The sequence below is a fragment of the Pelmatolapia mariae genome, linkage group LG13 (genome assembly GCF_036321145.2).
Source record: "Pelmatolapia mariae isolate MD_Pm_ZW linkage group LG13, Pm_UMD_F_2, whole genome shotgun sequence".
NCBI lineage: Eukaryota > Metazoa > Chordata > Actinopteri > Cichliformes > Cichlidae > Pelmatolapia > Pelmatolapia mariae.
Genome location: NC_086238.1, coordinates 27,115,236 through 27,141,481, shown reverse-complemented (window position 1 = coordinate 27,141,481; position 26,246 = coordinate 27,115,236). Strand labels below are relative to the sequence as shown.

Genomic DNA, 26,246 nt, shown 5'->3' with positions numbered 1-26,246 from the left:
GCTGGGTGAAGGAGGCTTTGGGACTGTCTTCTTTGGAAAACGCAGAGAAGACAATTTCCCAGTATGGCTTCTTATGTGTGCACTTTACAATTCTTCTAGTGGCAATCTTTAATGGATAATGTAAATCTGATTATTTGAACGTATTTTTCATTTGTCTGTCAGGTCATAATGAGACAGCTGGTACATGCAGCCGCTGAAATGCAATCCAAGGGTGTCTTCCATCGAGACATTAAGCCAGACAATATTGTGTTTGACACATCGCCTGATCATCCAGCATTTCTATGTGTCAAATTCATCGATTTTGGCATTGGAGTCCCTTTTAGAGCAGAAGCAGTCACACGAAGAAATGGTAGGTCGTCAGCCTCACTGTTTAAATGTCCTTGCCTGCCCACACGCTTAGTGTCCACATGAATTCCTTACCATGAATAATTACTCTCTGGATTTTAGGGACCAAATCAGCCGCTGTAAACTGGCAGGACTTTAATGCCACCACAGCAGATTGCGTAACAGTTTTGCAGCTGGGTGCGGTGATGGATTGGCTGGTACGTCACATCATCCCTGATGACAACAACACATCTGAGATGCACACTGACATTTCAGAGGGTAAGCTGAATGTTAATTCTTTAACCTGTCACATTACAAAAACTTGAAAAAATCCCCCAAAGAAACCAAATTCCAAGAAATCCAATCATGGAAATGTTTGCACACACTTGTGATTATGCACAGAGGTCCACCCTACCAGCCAACCTCAGATCTCCACGCATGCACAAATGAATGCACATACATCGACACACATTCTGGTATTGATATTTGACATCACAGTAGAGACGCAAATCTGGCATAGCTCTGAGGTCTTTCAGTCCCATCTCTGGCTAACAGGCCAAAAATTAAGTCTACTAGGAGACGGGGGTGTCGACCATACAAGAGGTAGTGGGGTGAAAAGCCTGTTGCCTCATGCCTGGTGCAGTTGTATGCATGTACTATCTGAGGCAGATGCTCTTTCCAGCTGCTCTTTGCCTTCTCCTCCAGTGTCCTTAGCATTTGAAGAAATATCCAATTAAATGGCTCAGCTGGAAATGGGTTGCCATTTGGATGGTATGGTGTTGTCCTTGAGTGAGCATCTCCAGCCAGGTGTCCCCACTTTGCAGTTATTTATTTGTAAAAAATGTTTGGTATCATGTATGAATTTCGTTCCACTTCTCAAGTGTACACCACTTTGTATTGGTCTTTCACGTGGAATTCCAATAAAACTGATTCATGTTTGTGGCTGTAATGTGACAAAATGTGGAAAAGTTCAAGGGGGCCGAATACTTTTGCAAGCCACTGTATATCAGATGACACTGATAACCTAATGCTAATTGCAATAACTATGCAGAGGTCTCTAGGCCTCGACCTTTATGGAGCATGTGAAGTTTGGGGCAGAGTGGACAAAGAAAAGTTTCTCAGCAGGTTCAACAGCTTGCTACAACACAGGCCGATGAAGTATTGCACTCACTCATCCAAACTGGCAAACATGTAACATACACCCTAAGACTGATCCTGCTTTTTACTCCTTTGCTATGATTTCATTTGATATTATGTAGCCTTGGAGACAGTTTGCATAGATTAGAATGTTAGATTGCTGTGATGTCATCAATGCCCGATGTTTTGTTTTAATGTCTTGTGATAGTTCTAAGTGCAGACAAAGTCAGAGTTCAAGTGAGTTTAGTACAATTTTGAACCAGTTTCTGACATGTGGTCAAAATCTTGGCCGACCTTTACCACACCACGTGCTGTGGGTGTGCGTAAATATCTAGGTGAGTAAAGTCTCCTTTACCTGTTAAATTCATCTTAATTTGGGGCTTTTACTTCAGGTGTTTTGATTCAGTAGTAACCAAGTGATCTTTGTACAAACTGCAGACCGCCACACTGATCCCTGGTTCCTCAGGATAGAGGACAGGACGTCAGATGGGCGAATCAAGAGCTCCAAACGCAAAGATTGTGCCACAGAAAGACTGGAAAAAGCTTCCAAAAGAAGCAAGGACAGCAAAAGTCCAACCCCAGGCCTCAGCCATCTTGTCTTGGAGAAGTGTAAGTGAGACATTCAGAGATTTTTTGTTTTACAGTTATTGATCATCTGTAGGCCTGTGTGGAGTTCAGAGGTCTAATTGGTTTTGGTTTTTGCAGCTGCTTTCAGAAAGAAGAGCAGCAAAGGAAAGTCAAGCAGCGATGGAACAAAACAACCACGCAGTAAAAAGAGCAAGACATCAAGCTCACAGGAGGAGGCCAGCTGCTCCGTCTACGAGTCAGATACACACAGCACATACAAAAGTCACACTAAAGGTAAGAAGTACATAGGTAAGTTCACACCACACCTGCAGTGATAGAGCCTCTTTCCCAAGCTCTCAGAGTTTAGCTGGTATCCATCTGCTAATCACTAGGAAGCTTCTAACAAAGACTGTATGAATGTGTACATTGAGGCAAAGTCAGCTTTCCTACATACAACTAATCACAACCCCTGTGTTAGTTTTGTCTCTCTGTAGAGGACTTTGAAGAAAAATACGAAGAGCAGGATAAGCTGGGTGAAGGAGGCTTTGGGACTGTCTTCTTTGGAAAACGCAGAGAAGACAATTTCCCAGTATGGCTTCTTATGTGTGCACTTTACAATTCTTCTAGTGGCAATCTTTAATGGATAATGTAAATCTGATTATTTGAACGTATTTTTCATTTGTCTGTCGGGTCATAATGAGACAGCTGGTACATGCAGCCGCTGAAATGCAATCCAAGGGTGTCTTCCATCGAGACATTAAGCCAGACAATATTGTGTTTGACACATCGCCTGATCATCCAGCATTTCTATGTGTCAAATTCATCGATTTTGGCATTGGAGTCCCTTTTAGAGCAGAAGCAGTCACACGAAGAAATGGTAGGTCGTCAGCCTCGCTGTTTAAATGTCCTTGCCTGCCCACACGCTTAGTGTCCACATGAATTCCTTACCATGAATAATTACTCTCTGGATTTTAGGGACCAAATCAGCCGCTGTAAACTGGCAGGACTTTAATGCCACCACAGCAGATTGCGTCACAGTTTTGCAGCTGGGTGCGGTGATGGATTGGCTGGTACGTCACATCATCCCTGATGACAACAACACATCTGAGATGCACACTGACATTTCAGAGGGTAAGCTGAATGTTAATTCTTTAAGAACGGCAGGGTGATTTAAAGAAATCCCCTGTCATTTAAATTGGTCCTTCGAGCCTAGAGATGGAAACACCAGACACGTTTCTGTGACTCCAATAAGGTCTGATTGCTGCATCCTGACGTCGTGGGAAAGCCAGAACCGAAGTCTGTCGACAGCCCTCTCCATGTAGAGGTGAAAGCCCTGGGCGTAAATTCGTATCCAGGCCGGGCCTGGTCCACGACGTTGGGGTCCAGCCAGATGACCTGAACAACCAGCAAAAGACGACTGAGGGTGAGAAAACACTTTTTAGGTCTAACCCGCCGCAAGGGTTTGAAAAGAGAAGCGCATAGGTCTTATCCGCCGCAAGGATTAATAGCGCATTAGGCTGACCCACTGCACGGGTGCACAAAAGTTAAAACTGGCCTGGTCCGCCGCAAGGACCCGCGCGCGTAAAGAAACAAGAGTGAATATATGTGTTTTGTGTATGTCATTTTTCTGTCTGTTGGAGGTAAACTAATCTTACAGCACAATACGCTGCTGAGTTGCTTCCAGTTGTTATTGTTGTTTTATTTGCTATAAGACGCTGAAGTACTGGTGACAAAGGAAAAGTAGGTTGGGCTCCGTCCGGTAAAACTGACACTGTTCCGCGGAAGTAGTCCCGGAGTAGAAGGGCGTGTCAGCAACCACTCCTGAGTCTCATACCAGAGAAAGCTCTGCAGTTGTGTTGTACCAATGGGGAATCAGCCCAAGAAAACTCACTGCTGACGAGCAGTGGCTAGAAAACAATTGTCCAGGCGCCGGACAAATTAGTGCTTGTAGATGGAGAAATTCCAAAAAAAAAAAAAAGTCCCAGTTGGGAAGGGAAATGCAGCCCCTCAACACTTACACAGTTGAAAGAAGCTCTTTTGCAAGAAATAGCAGAAACAAAAAACTTAAAAAAGAAAGGAAAACTCTCGCAAGAATCACAATATTTCCAGGCCTGGAAAGAAGAAGCAGTAAGACGAGAATGGAGAATAAACAAGCAAAATTAACACCTGATGAGAAATGTTTAGAAAAACAACAAACCAGATCAGGCCTAATCCAAGAGAAAGACAGAGGAATGCTTAGTGGAACAGCAAGAGGTAGAGGTAGGCCTATACACACACCAAAAAATAGCTTTAAAACTGCATGCTGGAGATGTGGAAAAGAGGGACATTTTGTACGTGATTGTAAGAAACAAAGAAGCAGTTCAGACTAGGAAGTACTTAATAATCCCTGGTTAAATTAAAGATTGGAAATCAAAGTAGAAGTTTAAAAAGGGTTGGATACAGACCCAACTGAATATATATATATAAATACTCTTAGGAATAAAGTGGAATAAACAAAAGTTTAAATCAAATTAGAGCTTATCTCTACTATATTCAAACTAATAATAGGGAGCATAGCAACCTGTAAATTGGCATTACCAAATGAAACAAAATTGGTTAAATAACCATGCCCAGAATGAATAGAATGAATGAAAGTAGATAATTCACACGAAAACATTTTAAAATAAAATAGAGAGATGCATAAGGTATATTAAGGCTGCGTCATTGTTCAGCCAAGGACAGAGTGTGAGAAGGTAGATGTCTCCAGCTTGGGAGGGGGTGAAACTGCAGATCACCCCCAAGCCCTGGATGGACACATAACAAAATATAAAATAATAATTTGTGTATATTAGTAGTATAGTAGTATATTCTAATGTACTAATAAATATTGTAATGTACTATTGCTGTTATAAAACAAAAAAATAACATTAATAATATTAATATTAAATAATAAGAGGCACCTCAGTCAGTTATGATGTGAGGTGGATAATTGTTAAAAGTAGTCTGATTCAAGCTTAAGGTTTGCTCAAACTCAGTACAATGATATATGAGATGAAGAAAATAGGGAAAACACCTAATCTAATCAAGTGCATAGAGACACTTGACCTGTTTGTAAACCTGTCATCCTAGATGAGACTTTGTTGTGATGAAGAGCAATCCTATACTAACAACTAATAAGCCAAACCCGGTATACAACAGCTAAAGCTACAGGTTTGAGAAGCAGAAATAAATATGTGGACACTACTAAGCTAATGAGCAAGTTACACACTTTTTATTTTTATTTCATTTGTCTTTTAGAGCAGAAGCTGCATATTAAAAGCTCACACATGCAGCTGTGAGCTCAGATTTTTTCCTCACATTTCTGCTTTGTTACTGGCAGCAACTTTTTTCTTTTTGCGTCCTGACTCGTGTGTAAAGCCTTAATGACATCGGCAATTTGTTTTTGTTTTTGTTTGTTTGTTTTGTTGGTTTGAAAAATAACTTTGTGATCATACTTGTGGATCACAGTGACACACAATGGTTAGGCATATGACTTCCTAATGCTTAGTTTTAGAGCTGTGAGCTATGAGCTGTAAGCAATGCAAAGTTTTTTCCTAAGTTAAAAGTTTGAAATATGTAAGATGTGTGAGTTCTTTGGATAAAAATAGAAATGACCTAAATGCCTTAAGTCAAAATGGAGTCTTGCATCTACAAAGAAAAGAAATCAGAGGAAGCATTGAGTAACTTGAAAATAGCCTTTCTACTTACATGTAGATGGAGGTGCAGGTTACATAAAAGCAGTTTTAACACAGGCATTTGGTGAAAAACAATGTCCGCTTGCATTTTACTCCTGCAAATTAGACTCTGTTGTTTGCATGCCTGTGCAGCTGCAGCAGAGGCAGTAGAAAAGTCAGCTGACATTGTTTTAGGCCACACTTTGATCATCCAAGTACCCCACACAGTGACTTCAATTTACACTTATTGTCGCTATATGGAAAGTTCGACAGAGAGTTCGATTAGTCTGCAAAAACTAACTAATGCAAAAACAGGAAATATGTGTGCCTGTGGTGTGTCTGTGACAGGAAATCGTGTGTGTAACAGGAACTACATGCCCATAAAAGGAGCTGTCTGTGTCTAAGAAGCAGACAGAGAGACGCACAGAAAGTCAGTATGTTTTTTTTAGCAGTGCATCGTTTTGCATTTGGCAGCATAGAGGAATGATTAAATCTACTGGAAACCCAGTACAACATGGAGATATTCTAAAGACACAATTAGAAGACACTATTAGAAGTGATTACATTGCCAAAACAGTTAGCATTGTGTAAATGTGCTGCACATCAGAAAGATAAATCAGAAATAACTAAAGGTAACAACTTTTCAGATCAAGCAGCTAAGTTAGCCGAACAACAAACTGTAGACACATTAATGTCTGCATCCATTATGCAAATATGAACAAAGAGCAGCACCGACTACAGAACAGGAGAAATGGTTAAAGTGTGGAGCACAACTATAATATAATTTGACGTTGTGAAGGTAAACCGATACTCCCCAAGTCCCTGTGCAGAACAGCAGCATTAGTGACACATGGGGTGACCCATGTGTCCTCAGGGCGGATAGTCCAGGTCCTTAATACACACTTTTATACTCTAGTGATTATAGATTTATTCACAAAATGGCCAGAGATTTATCTAGTGTAAAAAGCAGATGCAATCTCAGTTGCAAAAAGTGACCCTTAGAAAAATCTGTCGGAGAGACAGCTCTGGCAGAATGGATGGCAAAACTACTAGAAAATAAGGATATTGTTTTGAACAATAAACTGCCGTAAGACTCTTCTCCAGTCTCTTGCAGGTTGAAACCAAGTGCTATTGACAACACCCATAGCCTGTAAAATTGCAGAGAGACCATTTTGGGTACATCAGAGCCACTGCAAAAAGGTTGAGGTCCCGGGAAGCCCAGACACCAAGGAGGAAGCGCCTATGCCTGGTTGTTTCGGGGGTGAGGGTGGTAAGTGCGTTCTTGGGCCCCCGTGGGGTAAGCCCGCACTCCGCTCTCTATCCGATCAACTTTAGGCAGCCAGGTGTAGGTGTGAAGGGGAACCCTGGTGGTTACCTCGACTACAAGGCTCACCCTTACAGGACCCCGGCTGATGCCAACAGCAGCCGAGCCACGAGGCAGAAAGAGAAGATGGACGTACGACAACTTATACCTAATGGACATGACACAAGATCACATCCATCTATGGATGAAAAATGCCTGATACAGATATGTGTTTAACAAAACCACAGAGAAAGACTGTTACGTCTGCTCGCACATGCCGAGCACATTAACACAACCATATATGGGAAACACCCTGGGACAGGTGCACTAATTCTGATCTCCGACCACCTTCAGAGTGACTTTTGTAAAGTGCACAACAACAACAACAACAACATCGTCATCCTGATCCAGGAAGAAACGCTCAACTTCAACAGTCAGACCACATGACTCAACCTGGGAAACCGATGTACCTGAAGAATTCAAACTTTGGACAATTGGACAAAAGGTACTCAACTCACTCTTCCTGTGGGCAGGAGTTGGAAAACATGTTCTCAGAAGTGAGATACTGGACTATAGATTCGGCTTGTTTCTCAAAGCATGCTGCAAGGTCAACGAGGGACAACATCAAGAAATAGCCGCTCTCAGAATTGCTGTAATGCATCATCGTGTAGCACTGCACATGATTTTGGCTGATAAAGGAGGATTGTGTTTTATTCAACACAAACACCACATGCTGCACCTACGTACCAGATAATGTACATTCTTTAAACATGGCTTCAGATGCTATAGAGACTGTTGATTGTCGTTGGACTCTTCCTGATTTTATTTTGTTTTCGTTATTTGAGTTATTCCTTGTTTAAAAGCTGTAATTTCACAGATGATAAGTTTATCATTCACAGCATACGCAGATGTACTGAAATCTATGAAGATCATGAAGACTTCTTTTCCTGTTTGTATCATGAAGGTGAAGTGTAACAAATGATGTACTAACTGAGAATGTGAAAGACAAGTAGTTACTTATTGTACATTTCATTTTTCTGATAAACAGGGCCGGATGTCAGAAGATAATTATGTTTTGATCAGTTACATGAAATGTATTCTTTATATTTATCAGTGAAGCATATTTCTACATGACTTTTCACCTAGTAACTTGTGTGCTGAACTTCTGCAGATACTAACCGCATCCTGTTGTTTTTAACACTTAGATGTAGAGAAGACCAAGCTCAGCTCTTTTACGAGAACATACAGATGTAGAAAAGGGAAAGTCCCGCTACTGGAGTGACGTTGTTATATTTGTACCACACACACACACACACACACACAGACAGAGACTTGTATAAATAAAGAACGCAGGCAGTGATGAGACGCAGGTCGTGCGTCCATGGCTGCCCTCGCGAGTAAAAATGGCACTGCAGTGTTTGTATGTTTTCTAACTCAGACGTCTCAGCTGAAGAACGGCAGGGTGATTTAAAGAAATCCCCTGTCACTGTCACATTACAAAAACTTGAAAAAATCCCCCAAAGAAACCAAATTCCAAGAAATCCAATCATGGAAATGTTTGCACACACTTGTGATTATGCACAGAGGTCCACCCTACCAGCCAACCTCAGATCTCCACGCATGCACAAATGAATGCACATACATCGACACACATTCTGGTATTGATATTTGACATCACAGTAGAGACGCAAATCTGGCATAGCTCTGAGGTCTTTCAGTCCCATCTCTGGCTAACAGGCCAAAAATTAAGTCTACTAGGAGACGGGGGTGTCGACCATACAAGAGGTAGTGGGGTGAAAAGCCTGTTGCCTCATGCCTGGTGCAGTTGTATGCATGTACTATCTGAGGCAGATGCTCTTTCCAGCTGCTCTTTGCCTTCTCCTCCAGTGTCCTTAGCATTTGAAGAAATATCCAATTAAATGGCTCAGCTGGAAATGGGTTGCCATTTGGATGGTATGGTGTTGTCCTTGAGTGAGCATCTCCAGCCAGGTGTCCCCACTTTGCAGTTATTTATTTGTAAAAAATGTTTGGTATCATGTATGATTTTCGTTCCACTTCTCAAGTGTACACCACTTTGTATTGGTCTTTCATGTGGAATTCCAATAAAACTGATTCATGTTTGTGGCTGTAATGTGACAAAATGTGGAAAAGTTCAAGGGGGCCGAATACTTTTGCAAGCCACTGTATATCAGATGACACTGATAACCTAATGCTAATTGCAATAACTATGCAGAGGTCTCTAGGCCTCCACTTTTATGGAGCATGTGAAGTTTGGGGCAGAGTGGACAAAGAAAAGTTTCTCAGCAGGTTCAACAGCTTGCTACAACACAGGCCGATGAAGTATTGCACTCACTCATCCAAACTGGCAAACATGTAACATACACCCTAAGACTGATCCTGCTTTTTACTCCTTTGCTATGATTTCATTTGATATTATGTAGCCTTGGAGACAGTTTGCATAGATTAGAATGTTAGATTGCTGTGATGTCATCAATGCGCGATGTTTTGTTTTAATGTCTTGTGATAGTTCTAAGTGCAGACAAAGTCAGAGTTCAAGTGAGTTTAGTACAATTTTGAACCAGTTTCTGACATGTGGTCAAAATCTTGGCCGACCTTTACCACACCACGTGCTGTGGGTGTGCGTAAATATCTAGGTGAGTAAAGTCTCCTTTACCTGTTAAATTCATCTTAATTTGGGGCTTTTACTTCAGGTGTTTTGATTCAGTAGTAACCAAGTGATCTTTGTACAAACTGCAGACCGCCACACTGATCCCTGGTTCCTCAGGATAGAGGACAGGACGTCAGATGGGCGAATCAAGAGCTCCAAACGCAAAGATTGTGCCACAGAAAGACTGGAAAAAGCTTCCAAAAGAAGCAAGGACAGCAAAAGTCCAACCCCAGGCCTCAGCCATCTTGTCTTGGAGAAGTGTAAGTGAGACATTCAGAGATTTTTTGTTTTACAGTTATTGATCATCTGTAGGCCTGTGTGGAGTTCAGAGGTCTAATTGGTTTTGGTTTTTGCAGCTGCTTTCAGAAAGAAGAGCAGCAAAGGAAAGTCAAGCAGCGATGGAACAAAACATCCAAAAAGAGCAAGACATCAAGCTCACAGGAGGAGGCCAGCTGCTCCGTCTACGAGTCAGATACACACAGCACATACAAAAGTCACACTAAAGGTAAGAAGTACATAGGTAAGTTCACACCACACCTGCAGTGATAGAGCCTCTTTCCCAAGCTCTCAGAGTTTAGCTGTTATCCATCTGCTAATCACTAGGAAGCTTCTAACAAAGACTGTATGAATGTGTACATTGAGGCAAAGTCAGCTTTCCTACATACAACTAATCACAACCCCTGTGTTAGTTGTGTCTCTCTGTAGAGGACTTTGAAGAAAAATACGAAGAGCAGGATAAGCTGGGTGAAGGAGGCTTTGGGACTGTCTTCTTTGGAAAACGCAGAGAAGACAATTTCCCAGTATGGCTTCTTATGTGTGCACTTTACAATTCTTCTAGTGGCAATCTTTAATGGATAATGTAAATCTGATTATTTGAACGTATTTTTCATTTGTCTGTCAGGTCATAATGAGACAGCTGGTACATGCAGCCGCTGAAATGCAATCCAAGGGTGTCTTCCATCGAGACATTAAGCCAGACAATATTGTGTTTGACACATCGCCTGATCATCCAGCATTTCTATGTGTCAAATTCATCGATTTTGGCATTGGAGTCCCTTTTAGAGCAGAAGCAGTCACACGAAGAAATGGTAGGTCGTCAGCCTCACTGTTTAAATGTCCTTGCCTGCCCACACGCTTAGTGTCCACATGAATTCCTTACCATGAATAATTACTCTCTGGATTTTAGGGACCAAATCAGCCGCTGTAAACTGGCAGGACTTTAATGCCACCACAGCAGATTGCGTCACAGTTTTGCAGCTGGGTGCGGTGATGGATTGGCTGGTACGTCACATCATCCCTGATGACAACAACACATCTGAGATGCACTCTGACATTTCAGAGGGGAAGCTGAATGTTAATTCTTTAACCTGTCACATTACAAAAACTTGAAAAAATCCCCCAAAGAAACCAAATTCCAAGAAATCCAATCATGGAAATGTTTGCACACACTTGTGATTATGCACAGAGGTCCACCATACCAGCCAACCTCAGATCTCCACGCATGCACAAATGAATGCACATACATCGACACACATTCTGGTATTGATATTTGACACCACAGTAGAGACGCAAATCTGGCATAGCTCTGAGGTCTTTAAGTCCCATCTCTGGCTAACAGGCCAAAAATTAAGTCTACTAGGAGACGGGGGTGTCGACCATACAAGAGGTAGTGGGGTGAAAAGCCTGTTGCCTCATGCCTGGTGCAGTTGTATTCATGTACTATCTGAGGCAGATGCTCTTTCCAGCTGCTCTTTGCCTTCTCCTCCAGTGTCCTTAGCATTTGAAGAAATATCCAATTAAAACGCTCAGCTGGAAATGGGTTGCCATTTGGATGGTATGGTGTTGTACTTGAGTGAGCATCTCCAGCCAGGTGTCCCCACTTTGCAGTTATTTATTTGTAAAAAATAAATAAGAATTTCGTTCCACTTCTCAAGTGTACACCACTTTGTATTGGTCTTTCACGTGGAATTCCAATAAAATTGATTCATGTTTGTGGCTGTAATGTGACAAAATGTGGAAAAGTTCAAGGGGGCCGAATACTTTTGCAAGCCACTGTATATCAGATGATACTGATAACCTAATGCTAATTGCAATAACTATGCAGAGGTCTCTAGGCCTCGACCTTTATGGAGCATGTGAAGTTTGGGGCAGAGTGGACAAAGAAAAGTTTCTCAGCAGGTTCAACAGCTTGCTACAACACAGGCCGATGAAGTATTGCACTCACTCATCCAAACTGGCAAACATGTAACATACACCCTAAGACTGATCCTGCTTTTTACTCCTTTGCTATGATTTCATTTGATATTATGTAGCCTTGGAGACAGTTTGCATAGATTAGAATGTTAGATTGCTGTGATGTCATCAATGCCCGATGTTTTGTTTTAATGTCTTGTGATAGTTCTAAGTGCAGACAAAGTCAGAGTTCAAGTGAGTTTAGTACAATTTTGAACCAGTTTCTGACATGTGGTCAAAATCTTGGCCGACCTTTACCACACCACGTGCTGTGGGTGTTCGTAAATATCTAGGTGAGTAAAGTCTCCTTTACCTGTTAAATTCATCTTAACCCTTAGATGCACACGTGGGGTCAAAGATGACCCCACGGGTTGTTTTTTTTCAAAATCTTTAAAATGCAAAGTTGTAATATATTCATATTCCAGGTATTCATCATAAAATATGTTTGTAACATGAGGCCATTTGCATTTTTATTTATTTTTTCATTAATTTAAACAAAATGCAGTTTTTGTATCACTACCCCACTCTTCCACAAGTGGGGTCAAAAATGACCCCAAGCAGTTCCTATGGAATCTTCTATGAAACTTTCATTCTTAGCAACTCTGACTGACCCACTTACACTTCTGATGGATCAAGAATTAATTTTTACACAATAACATACATGATTTATAGTCAGGGCTGCACATAAGTGGTCTGCAGGTGTGCATTCACTGTCAAAATAAAAGTATTCCCGGAAATTCAGAGAATACGCGCTTCTTTTGTGGTGGAGGAACACCAAAGTAATTTCTTACGGAGCTTGCTTCTTCGACATCTTAAGAGTTCTGAACAAATGTCTGTCCTCCTCCAGAACATCTTATGTACGCAAACACGCGTTCCAACTTCTTATCTGGTGCGCGTCTTTTATTTTGACAGCGAATGCGCACCTGCGCACCATTTATGTGCAGCCCTGTTTATAATTTCCTCTGCATTTCAAACATTGTCCTTTCTGATGTTTTTTTTAATATCTAAAGTAACATGGCTGCTATGAGGCCAGCTAGGATCCCTGTAGACCTTGCCCTACAAATGATCCAAGACGGATGGGATGAAGGGCCCATCGGAGGCACTGACTCAGAATCTGACATCTAAGATATAGAGGACCCAGACTATTGTCCCCCCCACTGAACAAGGCCAGTCAGATACAGAGGAGTCCTCTGATGAGTCCTCTGAAGAGGAAATGGATATTGAGTCTAACAGAATGATCCTCCCTTTTACTGCTCTAGCCACAATATTCTGAATTAGTCGGCCAGGGCTTGCACCTGGGTTTAGTCTCCCCAATAGATGCATGGAAGATGTTCATGTCTGATAATATAATAGAAGAGGTTCTGACATGCACAAACAAGGAGGCATGAAGAGTAGCCATTGACAGGGGAAAAGAGTAGAAAAAAGTAATCAAACATAAGCTCCTAGCCTTCATTTGATTGATCATTCTTGCAGGAAGTGAGAAGAACTGGGATGTACCAGTCAGTGTGTTTTTTGGGAGTCCTCTGCATAACCCATTGTACAAGGCCACTATGTCAATTCAAAGATTTAAAGATATTCGCCGTTTCTTGCACTTTGATGACAAGAGGACCAGAGCCTACTGACTGAAAACAAATCACATGGCAGCTTTCCGCTACATATGGGGCCTGTTCCTGGTCAACTGCAGGCAGAAATTCATCCTCAGTGATTGTGTTACAGTGGATGAACAATTTGTGCCTTTCAGAGGGAAGACCCAGCTTCTGCAGTATATGCAGAGCAAGCATACAAAAGTGATACAAGTGATACAAAAACTGCAATTTCTTAAAATTAATAAAACAATAAATAAAAATGCAAAGGGCCTCATGTCACAAACATGTTTTATGAGGAATACCTCAAATATGAAAATATTACAACTCTTCGTTTTAAAGATTTTGAAGAATAACAACCGAGTTTATAGCAAAATGCATTGTTTCTATTTGGGGTCATTTTTGACCCCACTTCTGGAAGAGTGTAGGTATTGGTAGGTTGTGCATCCAAGGGTTAATTTGGGGCTTTTACTTCAGGTGTTTTGATTCAGTAGTAACCAAGTGATCTTTGTACAAACTGCAGACCGCCACACTGATCCCTGGTTCCTCAGGATAGAGGACAGGACGTCAGATGGGCGAATCAAGAGCTCCAAACGCAAAGATTGTGCCACAGAAAGACTGGAAAAAGCTTCCAAAAGAAGCAAGGACAGCAAAAGTCCAACCCCAGGCCTCAGCCATCTTGTCTTGGAGAAGTGTAAGTGAGACATTCAGAGATTTTTTGTTTTACAGTTATTGATCATCTGTAGGCCTGTGTGGAGTTCAGAGGTCTAATTGGTTTTGGTTTTTCCAGCTGCTTTCAGAAAGAAGAGCAGCAAAGGAAAGTCAAGCAGCGATGGAACAAAACAACCACGCAGTAAAAAGAGCAAGACATCAAGCTCACAGGAGGAGGCCAGCTGCTCCGTCTACGAGTCAGATACACACAGCACATACAAAAGTCACACTAAAGGTAAGAAGTACATAGGTAAGTTCACACCACACCTGCAGTGATAGAGCCTCTTTCCCAAGCTCTCAGAGTTTAGCTGGTATCCATCTGCTAATCACTAGGAAGCTTCTAACAAAGACTGTATGAATGTGTACATTGAGGCAAAGTCAGCTTTCCTACATACAACTAATCACAACCCCTGTGTTTGTTTTGTCTCTCTGTAGAGGACTTTGAAGAAAAATACGAAGAGCAGGATAAGCTGGGTGAAGGAGGCTTTGGGACTGTCTTCTTTGGAAAACGCAGAGAAGACAATTTCCCAGTATGGCTTCTTATGTGTGCACTTTACAATTCTTCTAGTGGCAATCTTTAATGGATAATGTAAATCTGATTATTTGAATGTATTTTTCATTTGTCTGTCGGGTCATAATGAGACAGCTGGTACATGCAGCCGCTGAAATGCAATCCAAGGGTGTCTTCCATCGAGACATTAAGCCAGACAATATTGTGTTTGACACATCGCCTGATCATCCAGCATTTCTATGTGTCAAATTCATCGATTTTGGCATTGGAGTCCCTTTTAGAGCAGAAGCAGTCACACGAAGAAATGGTAGGTCGTCAGCCTCACTGTTTAAATGTCCTTGCCTGCCCACACGCTTAGTGTCCACATGAATTCCTTACCATGAATAATTACTCTCTGGATTTTAGGGACCAAATCAGCCGCTGTAAACTGGCAGGACTTTAATGCCACCACAGCAGATTGCGTAACAGTTTTGCAGCTGGGTGCGGTGATGGATTGGCTGGTACGTCACATCATCCCTGATGACAACAACACATCTGAGATGCACTCTGACATTTCAGAGGGTAAGCTGAATGTTAATTCTTTAACCTGTCGCATTACAAGGCTTGAAAATTCTGTTTTCGGTGTTATCTGTCTTTATCTGTATCACTTATGCACACGCAGACTTATATAAACACCAACGTGATAAACTCAAACCCCTCTGTTGTATTTCTGAACAGACTGCAAGTGTTTTCTGTTGGGTTGTTACTGTCAGAACCATGAAGACCGCCTCACCCTAGAGGAACTTCAGAATCATCCCTGGCTCAAATGACTTATTGATGCCAAGCAAAACAGGGTCACAGAGCAGAAGCTCTAACAGAGCCTGAGTCAGCCTGAGTTATGAATACAGTTGTGGTCTAATGTTTTGTCAGTGGTACAAAGTTTGCTTTTGTGCACTTTGCCACTTCAGTTTGTATTTAGAGCCACAACTGTATACACAACAGACCGAACATGCTCAGCTTTGCCAAAGCTTGCAGGAATTGGAGTTTAATTTGATCAATGAATTATTTCTGAATCAACAAAAAAATGGGCAAATGTAAAGAAATGTATCAATCAGGGAATTAGTAGCAACATTAATTGGACAATCTAAATTTGTTGGTTAATTATTAAATGAATCTGGATAACTCATCCTGCATCTCCTGTGATTTTAAGTCACTGATATTGATTTATTAACGATTATTTGTTTGTACTAATGTGTCACAATTTCCTTGAACGTTAAAGGGTCTGGATTTCTTCTCTTAAGCGCCTCAGGGTGATCATCCTGTCCTGTCAGACTAAGAAATGCAGTTGTGAGTTTTTCATTGCTTCGCCTGCACAAAATACCTAGGCACCAAAAATGGTCCAGCTCTCTCCTGCTGTCCTGTTGTATAAGGCGCACACAATTCACCGTGATGAGAGGATAACTTTTGTCACTGCTCCTGTCCTTGATCCTCTGAGCCACTTAAACACCAAACTACTTGTGCGCTGTAGGGGCTTTTCTAATGGTCGTGCTAAGGAGTCCTTTCCCTCCCATCAGTTGCAGAATGCACTCAGAGTTGTACAACACTGGTGTAAATATCAAGATGATGCAACTTTGAACATATTTAGGTCAACAGACTTTTGACTAAAGTAAGAAGAAAAGTGAATCTAACAAATAATATGAATTGGTGTTAAATAGTTACTAGTTACTAGACAGTAACTAGGCCAGGGGATGCTAATCACCTGCCAAGGGATATTAGTGACTGACTTATTGATGCTAGTTAATAGCTTAGGTATTCTATGTGGTAACCTGGCAAGTAATCACTTGCCTTAAAAGTCTCGCCAGTCCCCTAGGGACACTTGTTGGTGGTATTTATTTGTTCATGTTACAGGCCTTGCTGTAGTGGGCGTGACCACAGATTACAATCCTGTAAAACAGGAGAGATAATGAACAGAGGAAATTTGTTCTTGTTCAGTTTCCCTTTCAGGTGAGGTAACTCTGGGTTGCTCTGACATATAAAATGTGTATTTATTTTCTGGACTCTCTCTGGATTCCTCTGCAGCTGATATGTTGCTCTCAGATTCACTGTTTGATGCTGAGCTTGTGGTGAAATATGATATCATACTGTATGCCTATATGACATCATACTGTATGCCTATATGACATCATACTGTATGCCTATATGACATCAATCTGTATGCCTATATGACATCAATCTGAATGCATATACGATATCAAGCTGTCTCCTTCCAGGACTTCAAGCTGAGTGCATACATGAGACAAGGCTGTATGACATAAATGACACCAAGCTGTATGCCATATATGACATCTGTCACGGCCCAGCGGCACGAGGTAAATGGGATGGACACAAGTGCAAGATCCAAACCGGATTGTTGCTCTCATATTCACTGTTTGATGCTGAGCTTGTGGTGATACTCTAAGCCAGTACTGTACTCTGGCTGTTTCAGAGTTTTCACAGTCACTGGTTTCGTAGGGTTACTGATGTGTTTGACTGGTTTCTTTTGCTTAATACAGGGGTGTTTTCTGGTCACATACGCCTCAATGTCCTTCTTCATAAAAGGTCAGTAGAAACGGTCCCGTGCCAAGTGAATGACCCTCTCTGCCCTGCGTGACCCAAGTCATCATGGAGATGTTTAAGCACTAGGAGATGATATTGTGCTGGCAGCACAAGCTGCCTTCGCTGAGCCGCTGTACGATGTTGCAGCTGATTTTCCATATGAAGCTTTCCCCACTCGTGCATAAGCTCTCTCACAGGGCCACTGGCTCTCCTTCTGCCATCATTAGTTATTACTGATTTTGTTTCTTTCAGTTTGATAAGTTAACTGATAGAGGGATCCTTCCTTTGGGATTTTACCAGGTCACTGTGACAGGCTGCAATGGTGACATGTTCACAGGTGTCTCTGGCTGGGCATGTTAGGCACAGGGCAGCGACATATGCAGCATCTTGTCTCTTTGCAGACTCACAACCCTCCCATGTAGCCTGAATGGCCTCTCTCGTCAGCTCTTCAGTACACTTTGTGAGGTAGGTGTCAATGTCAAGTGGAAACCGAGAGAATGAGTCTGCATCGATGTTCACCTTCCCCGGCCTGTATTTGACATCAAACCTGAAATCTGCCAGCTCACCTACCCAGCGGTGGCCTACTGCATTCAGCTTTGCAGTACTCATCACATATGTGAGGGGATTATTGTCTGTATAGACCAGGGGTGACCCAGCATTTTTCCAAATACAGCAGCGCTAACCAACATCATTTTTTCAAGTAATATAGAAACTATTTTATATATTACCTTTTTAAACATCCCATTTTTCTTTCTAATGTCATTAAAACAAGTTTGCACATTTGTATAACAACAGTCAGACCTCCAGATCTTTTAAGCGTTCAGTTTTTTTCTCAGTGTCACACATAGATTAGTTTTCGTCTCTTTCAATAAGAAAGTCAAATCTTCAAACCCTAAAGCAATCTTTGTTTCTTTCAATCATTCCAATATTTTTCATCTCCTGTAATATAATTGCTGTTAACCAGGGCTTAGCTACTCTGATCCACAGTGATTTTGGGGGTGTGGATACTTGTTTTTTTTCACAGGTGCAGAGCCTTTTTCTACAAAATTACGAATAAACTGCATTTTTTAAAAGTACCATTAACATTAATGTAGACTGACAAGTAACTCAACATTTAACACAGTGATCAGTAGAGAAGAAAGAAAATAACCCATTTTACAATTTCTAGTTCAGATCAAAATTATTGTTCTGATTAAGGAAACAGTAAATCTGGCCACATTATTGTCCCGATCCTCCAATTTTCCCTTTCCAATGTGACGAAATAAAATTCAACCTTTTTAAATAAAAGCAGATGCACACCCAGATATTTCTTACAGTAAGAATCCTCCAACAACCTTTCAAAAGAAACATTTTTTGTCTTTCCTTAATTTTTAGACCAACTGAATCCACAAACCTGAAGCTGCAGACCCCAAACTAACCAAATTTAATGTTTCCTTAATCAGCACAGTAATTTTTAGCTCTTTGTGTGTTATGTTTACTCACAGTTTTGATGCTTGCTTCTTCGACTTGATCCATGATTGGCTCTGCACCATCGCTCTGCTGTTTTCTCTCTCCTCATGCTTCTCCTTCATGCGTCCTGTCCTCAGATATAATCCAACGAGCTGCCTCCTTGTTTTCTTCTTGACTTGTATTCGCAAAATTTCCAGTTAAATTAAGAGAAATCCAGAAAAGTTTTCCTGCTTCAAAAGCTCTTCCAATTGCCTGTCTTCTTGTCCTCCTTTAAATGTGCATTTTTGTATATTTGTATTTATTTGACTTCATATTGCCATGACAACATAACACAGAGCATCTTGGTAGATTAAAGCAGGGAGTTCTGTCCTCTGCAGAAATGCTGGTGTTCCATAGTGATGTAAAAGTATGTTAATAATCTTTAAACAGACACTCACTGATCCTGTAAGAGCAGGAATTTAACTACAAACCCTCTTAGTCCCCATCAGTATCATTCATTCTGCTCTGCCGCAATGGTCACAGTGGCTGGTTTAAGTACGTTTGCCCCATAGAAAGCCACTGATGTTCAGTGAGCCCCTTTGATACATATTTAGACCTTCATAATTTTCAGGGTGCATGAGTGTTATATCTCCATCTCATCCTAAATATTTTGCCAACATGTAAAAGGCATACGTCCACAAGATTTTGATTTCTTTAATTTTAATTTAAACTTGTTTTATTCTGTGTTGCATGTTTTGAATAATCTTCTTCAGAGTAGACTTTTGGTGTAAGCTGATAGTGAATGAAAAAAACTATAAAAAGCTGCTGTGGTTTTAATTTTCCAAGAGAGGTAATGCACATAATGCAGAGACGAGCGCACGGGGGATATCCAAATTCTAGGAAGGCAGTCTGCTGCTGTACACAGGCACATCCTTCTCAGTCATAGTTCTTAACAACTTGACTGTTTTCTCAAACCACACAAGGAGTGCTGTTTCCATTCTGGGAAGTCTACTCATTGGTGTAGGCAGCTCTTCAAATTATAAGTAGCTATATATGAGCAGCTATATTAGCTTTGACTTAACATATGTTAAATAGTATACTTTCCTCTTTTAAAATTTATGATGGCTCAAAATTCAAACCTTACAAATTAAAACCCTGAATCATCACCACTTGTGTGAACTACAAGGGTGCCATCATTTTTCTTTTCAATCCATTAAGTACCACATTTTACACACTGAGCAAGAAAGGAAGTAAGCTCTTCATGGTGACCCCAGGAATTTTAATGTATCACTTTCTAGCATACGGCTGACACTGCTCGACATCTTACAGTGCAGTATAAGAGTCCCGCCACAAGGAGACACTGAAGGCTTTCAAACCAACAGTTTCTGCTTCCAAAGTGGCGCCAACCGTCACCACCGATCATCGTACTTATGTAACACAGACCATGGATGCATGTTTGAGTTGATACATCACTTAAAGCCACCACTGTTCAGGCATCACATCTGTCCATTAGGTTTCCCTTTCATACACAACATTTTTATCCCTGGGTACTAACTTTTTTGTTGTTGTTGACTGTTTATTTATTTGTTTGTTTGTTTGTCCGATGCTCCTTTTGCACTGCTAAATAGGCTGTAGCCAACATGATTTATAAAGGGATTATAAAACTAAGAATTTACTGCATTATTTTACCTACTCCTATTAAACTCACTTTCCTAAAAACTGATTGCAGCTTCTGCTTTGTGATGTCAATGTTATGTCTCTAAATGATTTCATATCATTCATGGGAGATATGCTTGACAAATGAGAAGTTAACAAGTCACTGCTACAAGCTGAATCAATTCATTGAGGCGACCTGCGTGTTGTGTTGCATTGTCTGATTTGGTCATAGTGTGTTTTTTTTTTTATTATTAGTAAAGATAACATACAAATAAAATGCACCATATATTATACATTCAGAGAATAAACATTCCTTACATATTAACAACTTTCATACATAGGAAAAAATATATATATAAAGATGGGGTCACATAATTTAACAGATTATTAACTCACTAAATCAAAATCTTCCACAAAGGAGACAAAAAAAGCAGCCTTTTTCTTTTTAACTAAAGTCAAAGATTTAACCAACAGGTTTAAGTCGTTTTTCCAGTAAGCTAGTGTTGGTTTGGTCTTAAAAAAACGACATTTATGTATAAATTGCTTGCACAAGATTAATAACACATTAACACCATAATTAGCTTTCTTTTCTTTCAAAAACACTCCAAACATGATCATATTTAAGGTAAGTGGGGTAATTTGAATCCCACTGGAAAAAAGCCAGGTATGAAAATCCAACCAAAATATTTGTATAAAATTGCACAAAAAGAATAGATGGTCCAAATCCTCCTCTTCTGTTTCACAAAATACACAATTACCAGTTTCTATTTTGAATCTATCACCAAGGAGTCTATTTGTCGGGTAAATTTTATTCAAAATTTTAAATTGGACTTCTTTCCCTTTAGGAGGGATAGGGAAGGTGATATAATCAGTTCTTATTTTTTCAATTTCTTCCCTTTGGAAATCTTTTAATATGTAATTACGTCTAAGTAAATTTGGAGAATAAAGACTCCTTAATGAAGATCTTAGAAACTTATTATTGCATTTAACATCACAAAATCGAATATCATCTATATATAAATGCCTTAACTTGGGGGATATGTCAGAATATATTATATCATTTACAACTATGTTTTTAAGTGACAATGGAATGGATTTTATAACCCGATTAAATTTACTTTTAGAACATTGGATATTAAACTTTTGGCAAAAATCTTGATGTTCTAGAACATGTCCTTCCTCATCTACAAAATGGGCAATTGCCCAAACACCTTTTGATAACCAATCTTGAATAAAAATAGATTTTCTGTTCATTAGTATATATCTATTGTTCCAAATTGGGCTATTATGTGGAGTGAAATTATGTTTAAATAACATTTTCCAATAAAGAAGGACCTGTTTATGGAATTCAGAGAGTTTAACAGGTAGCTTAGTAATTTCAAAGTCACACTTTAGGAGAAAATCGATACCCCCCAATGTGTTAAAGACCTTACTTGGTATAAAAAACCAAATGGAGTGTGGATTATTTAGGAAGGATTTTAACCATTTAAGTTTCAAAACACCATTCATTATATCGAAGTCAATTGCGTTTCCACCACCTTCAATGTACAAAAAGAATCATTATATATCATCTTTAGATATATAATGGCACTTATTCCTCCAAATAAAATTAAAATTCAAGCTATTAATTGTTTTAATAACTTTATTTGATATTGATAAAGAGTAAGCTGGCTATATAAATCTAGATAAACTATCCATTTTGGTTAATAATATTCTTCCAAAAATTGTGATGTCTCTTTGTAACCACTTATTTAAGATTGTCTTACATTTGTCAACATTATCTGAAATATTTACTTTTTCTAAGACTTTGTGATCTTTTGAAATTGTGATGCCCAAATATTTTACCTCCTTCTTCACCTTTATATCGTACAGTAATTGTGAATGACACTCCTTTAACGCCAATAGTTCACATTTATTTAAATTTAACTTTAAGCCTGAAGCTTTTGAGAATGTAGTGATTATTTGTTTTACCAGGGGAATCTGATGTTCATTTTTTAAGAAAAGAGTACACTCTAAGAAATGACACACTGATGTTGGTAGCATTATGTAAATGTTTCATGTTAAAACTAATGCCACCAATTGATTTTTAACTTTAAACACAAGTATGTTGTTTTGAATTTAATTAACAACATAATATTTCAATACAACAAAATGCAGTAAATTAAATCCAACGTAAAAAGTTCATTTAAAATGAAGAGCACTTTAATTTAAAGAGGATTGTCCTAATAGGCTCTCCGTACTTCTGAGTTTGCACATGTGCAGTGTGGAAGTTTGATCATCCGCCATTTTCAACTGAGACTTGCATATGCTTAGCATCCTGGATAGAATCCATCGCCATCCGAGGATTATTTGGTAAGTACAACAATTTAAGGATGACAAATTTGATTAATGTATACTAACTGATAAACATCTGACACTTTCGGGAATACTTTTGCATTTTTTTTAAACAAATGATGCCTGGTAAATTTCTTAACACTCTAGCTTGTATACCTCTCTCACATGTTAGAAGTATGAAAACATTTAACAAATATTGTTGAACCTGCTTCGGTGTAATTTTCCAAAATCTTTTGCGATTCCTGTTAAGGTGAGAATTGCCTACTAAGACCGACAGTTTTAAAATTACTCCCAACATCTACCGCACCTGCTCCCTGACATCAGTAATGACCACCGGGATCGCCAGCGATCCTGTAGTTTGAAGAATGAAATAAATGTGTAGTGTATTTTAGAAATGTGCATCAATTAAGTTGCTACATTGTTTAAAAAAATTTGACTCCATGTTTATTTCTGGTTTAGTGTCAAACGCAGGGATTTAAGCGATTAACACTTTGATTTGTAAAGTATAAGACATGCGTTCATCTGTTGTCATTGAAGTGCAGAATAATGTGTAATACTGTTATATATAATGCATTTAACTCCTTGTATCAGTTTCCATTGGTTATCATCGCTACCGAAGACAGGAAATCATCAAAGACATGCCATTCATTGCAGAGGTCAACAACAGACGGCCTGCCCTGTTTTCAGAGACTGAGGTAATTCTTATTAACTTTGTTATTGCAAGTCATTTTCATAAGAACCTGTATTTGAAGAAGAACAAAGTACTGTAAATTATTAATTTTAAAAGATACAAAATGTTTGACTGAAAGTTGTAACATTCTTGCATGTGGCCTCTAATAAAATTAACAGAGAATATTCTCTAGTTGTAATATTTAATATGTTTCATGTTGTTGCAGAGTTCACCCACATCACCATGGTCCCTTTGTTGTCGACTTTCATGGCCAAGCTGGACCGCTATGCTGACCACCTTCTTAGAGTGTTCAAAAAGAAGGGTGGGACAGCTAAACGCAATATCAACTTAATCATGACAGCCATGGATGGGGTATGTATTTTAGTTGACCTTGATTGAGCTCTGAAATTATTTGAATGCTTCTTAAACTTCTGTCTGTCATTAATCAGAATTTTTTTTCAACTGAATATGTGTGTATTTGAATATTTTGTAGATATGTGTGAATCAGTGACATGCAGTCAAGTGAGGCACCTTAATGAGAAGTAAAATACTAACAAAAGAGAAATTCAATTTGTACACTAGATTTTAAATTTGCTTTCTGTGTGATTTCAATATTTTTATGCTCAAAATTGATAGGTTTATAGGCAAAAATACTATTATGATCTTTTATTGTAACTCTTTTTGTTAAGAAGCTTGGAAAGAAAAGCGTCTGGACTTCTTTAAGTTCCTTGAAGACGTTTCATCTCTCATCCGAGAAGCTTCTTCACTGAAGAAGCTTCACTTTTCTTTCCAAGCTCCTTAGACTACGATGACCTGGATGACCTTCACAGACTTATTGTTATCCACAGAGTGTCATGATAGGATTTTAAGTCCATATTGCCCAGTTCTAATCTTCTATTTAAATTTAATATTTTTAGGGGCACAATTATTAAATATGTTGTTGAACAATCTAGAATTGATTAAAGCAAAAATGAAAGCTTTCACGTAATGTCAAATTTGAAAAGCTTTGAGGAGTCAGTGCCTTACCAATCATGAACCTCACTGCATGTCACTGATGTGAGTTATGAAACATTGCTTAATCACTTATCTGCATTATGTGTTAATATTTTTGACTTTGTTTTGTAAAGAGGTTGAAAGGAACCAGAATAGGAAACTTCTCTCATATTGAGTTCTTATCTCCACCAGAATCCCAGTGTTGATGTTTGACGGGAATGCATTCTGAAAGCTGTCTGTGTCTACTTAAATGAAAAGCCAGATGACCTGTTCAAGGAATTCTTGGACTTCTTGGTAAGTTAAAAAAGGAAAACGATCAGTTATTTTCCTTTTTTTAATTTGGGATTGGAAATGGAAAGTGGACTTACTTATCCATATGTATATGTAAGTAATTAATTTATCTTTTTCTTTTATTTTTATTTAAAGGATGTGGATCTTGGTGCAAGCAGAGAAACGGAGCAGCTGACTTTGGGAGTCTATGTTGTCAGACATGAAGGAGCAAACTCTGCAGATACACCTGAGGACATTGGTGTCATCATAGAAGGATGCACTGTGCTGCAAGCTCTTAGTGATGTGGCAAAGGGTTCTGCCCTCCTGCTTGGACTAATCTACAGTCTAAATCTGAGCTACCCAAAGCACCTGAAATACACATTTGAATTTCTTCAGAAGGTGCTGCTGAAGTTGGATGGGAACAACCTATCCATGAAGGTGCAGGTTCTGAAAAACAAACTGCTTGAGTGAAACAGCCTGCACTGAACTATAGAGGACACTGAACTTTAAGGTTCTCGAACCCTTCTCCTTGCACTTCATAAACTGTTCAGTTTGAATTGCCACAAGAACTTCTGCAAGGCCTTTCACTTTTCTGCATTCTTTATTCTTGAACCTTTACCAACATCCAACTACACTGAAAAAGACTGCTCCTAACTTTGGACTTCAGTTTAAGTTTTGAAGCAAAGGTTATTTTTCTAAATATGGAAAAAAATGACACTAAAGTAAGTTCTACCTGCTGTTTGCAGGGCTGTATTGTAGGCTTTTCATTGTAGTCCAATCAAGTTTAAATTAAGTCATGTTAATGGTAAAAATGTTGGAACCACAACACTTTCCAGTTTTAATCATTTCAGTTTAACATGACATTCTGTATCTTGTCTTCCTGCACTTAAAATGCACTTGAATATATGTAAAGATTGTTTAGGAAAAGCATTTGAATTGCTCAAAGTTTGCTTCAACAAGTTTTACACAAAGTGTTATTAAAGTTAGGTTAACTGAATAAACTTGTTTGATTTTCTTAATTTACAAACTTAAATAGAGTAAGTTTCAATTCTGTTAAAGTGATTTAATCCTATAGTTTCAGTAGAGCATGTTTTGGGTGAGTAGCTTTGTCAGAATTACTTAAAATTTCTTGTTCAAATTAAATATATCATAAATTTTATATTTCACTAACCCAGTTGTGTGGAACCGGTTGACATAACTGGGTGGAGTAAATACAACATGTTATTTCTCAAAGTAAGTACAGCTTGTTTTGGTTGAGTAGGTTTTATTTAGTCTTCTCAATTTAAATCAACAAGGTTAGTTAGATCAACATTATGATATTCAGCTAATACAACATGATTCTTTTGATTTGCATTTAATTATCCAAATGTTATCAGATGTACTTAAAATTTCTTGTTCAAATTAAATGTATCATACATTTTAGATTTAACTAACCCAGTTGTGTGGAACCGGTTGACATAACTGGGTGGAGTAAATACAACATTTTATTTCTTAGAGTGTAGTGTCATCCGCAAGTTGACTAATTATTAAAAAATTATCCATAATCTCAATTCCGGCAACGCTGCTGTTTTTAATTAAAATTGCGAGCATCTC

General features: G+C 39.2%; 1 protein-coding gene and 1 long non-coding RNA gene across 2 annotated transcripts in view; one reads left to right on the top strand and one right to left on the bottom strand.

Annotated features, from left to right (window-relative positions):
• LOC134639993 (peroxisomal membrane protein PEX13-like) overlaps positions 1–26,246 on the bottom strand; it is an 87,463-nt gene that overhangs the window by 52,681 nt on the left and 8,536 nt on the right. The window lies entirely within an intron of this gene.
• On the top strand, positions 22,593–25,544 carry LOC134640209 (uncharacterized). Its single transcript, XR_010095419.1, has 5 exons — positions 22,593–22,738; positions 23,312–23,415; positions 23,617–23,762; positions 24,576–24,677; positions 24,810–25,544. It is a non-coding gene; the product is annotated as an uncharacterized LOC134640209 (long non-coding RNA).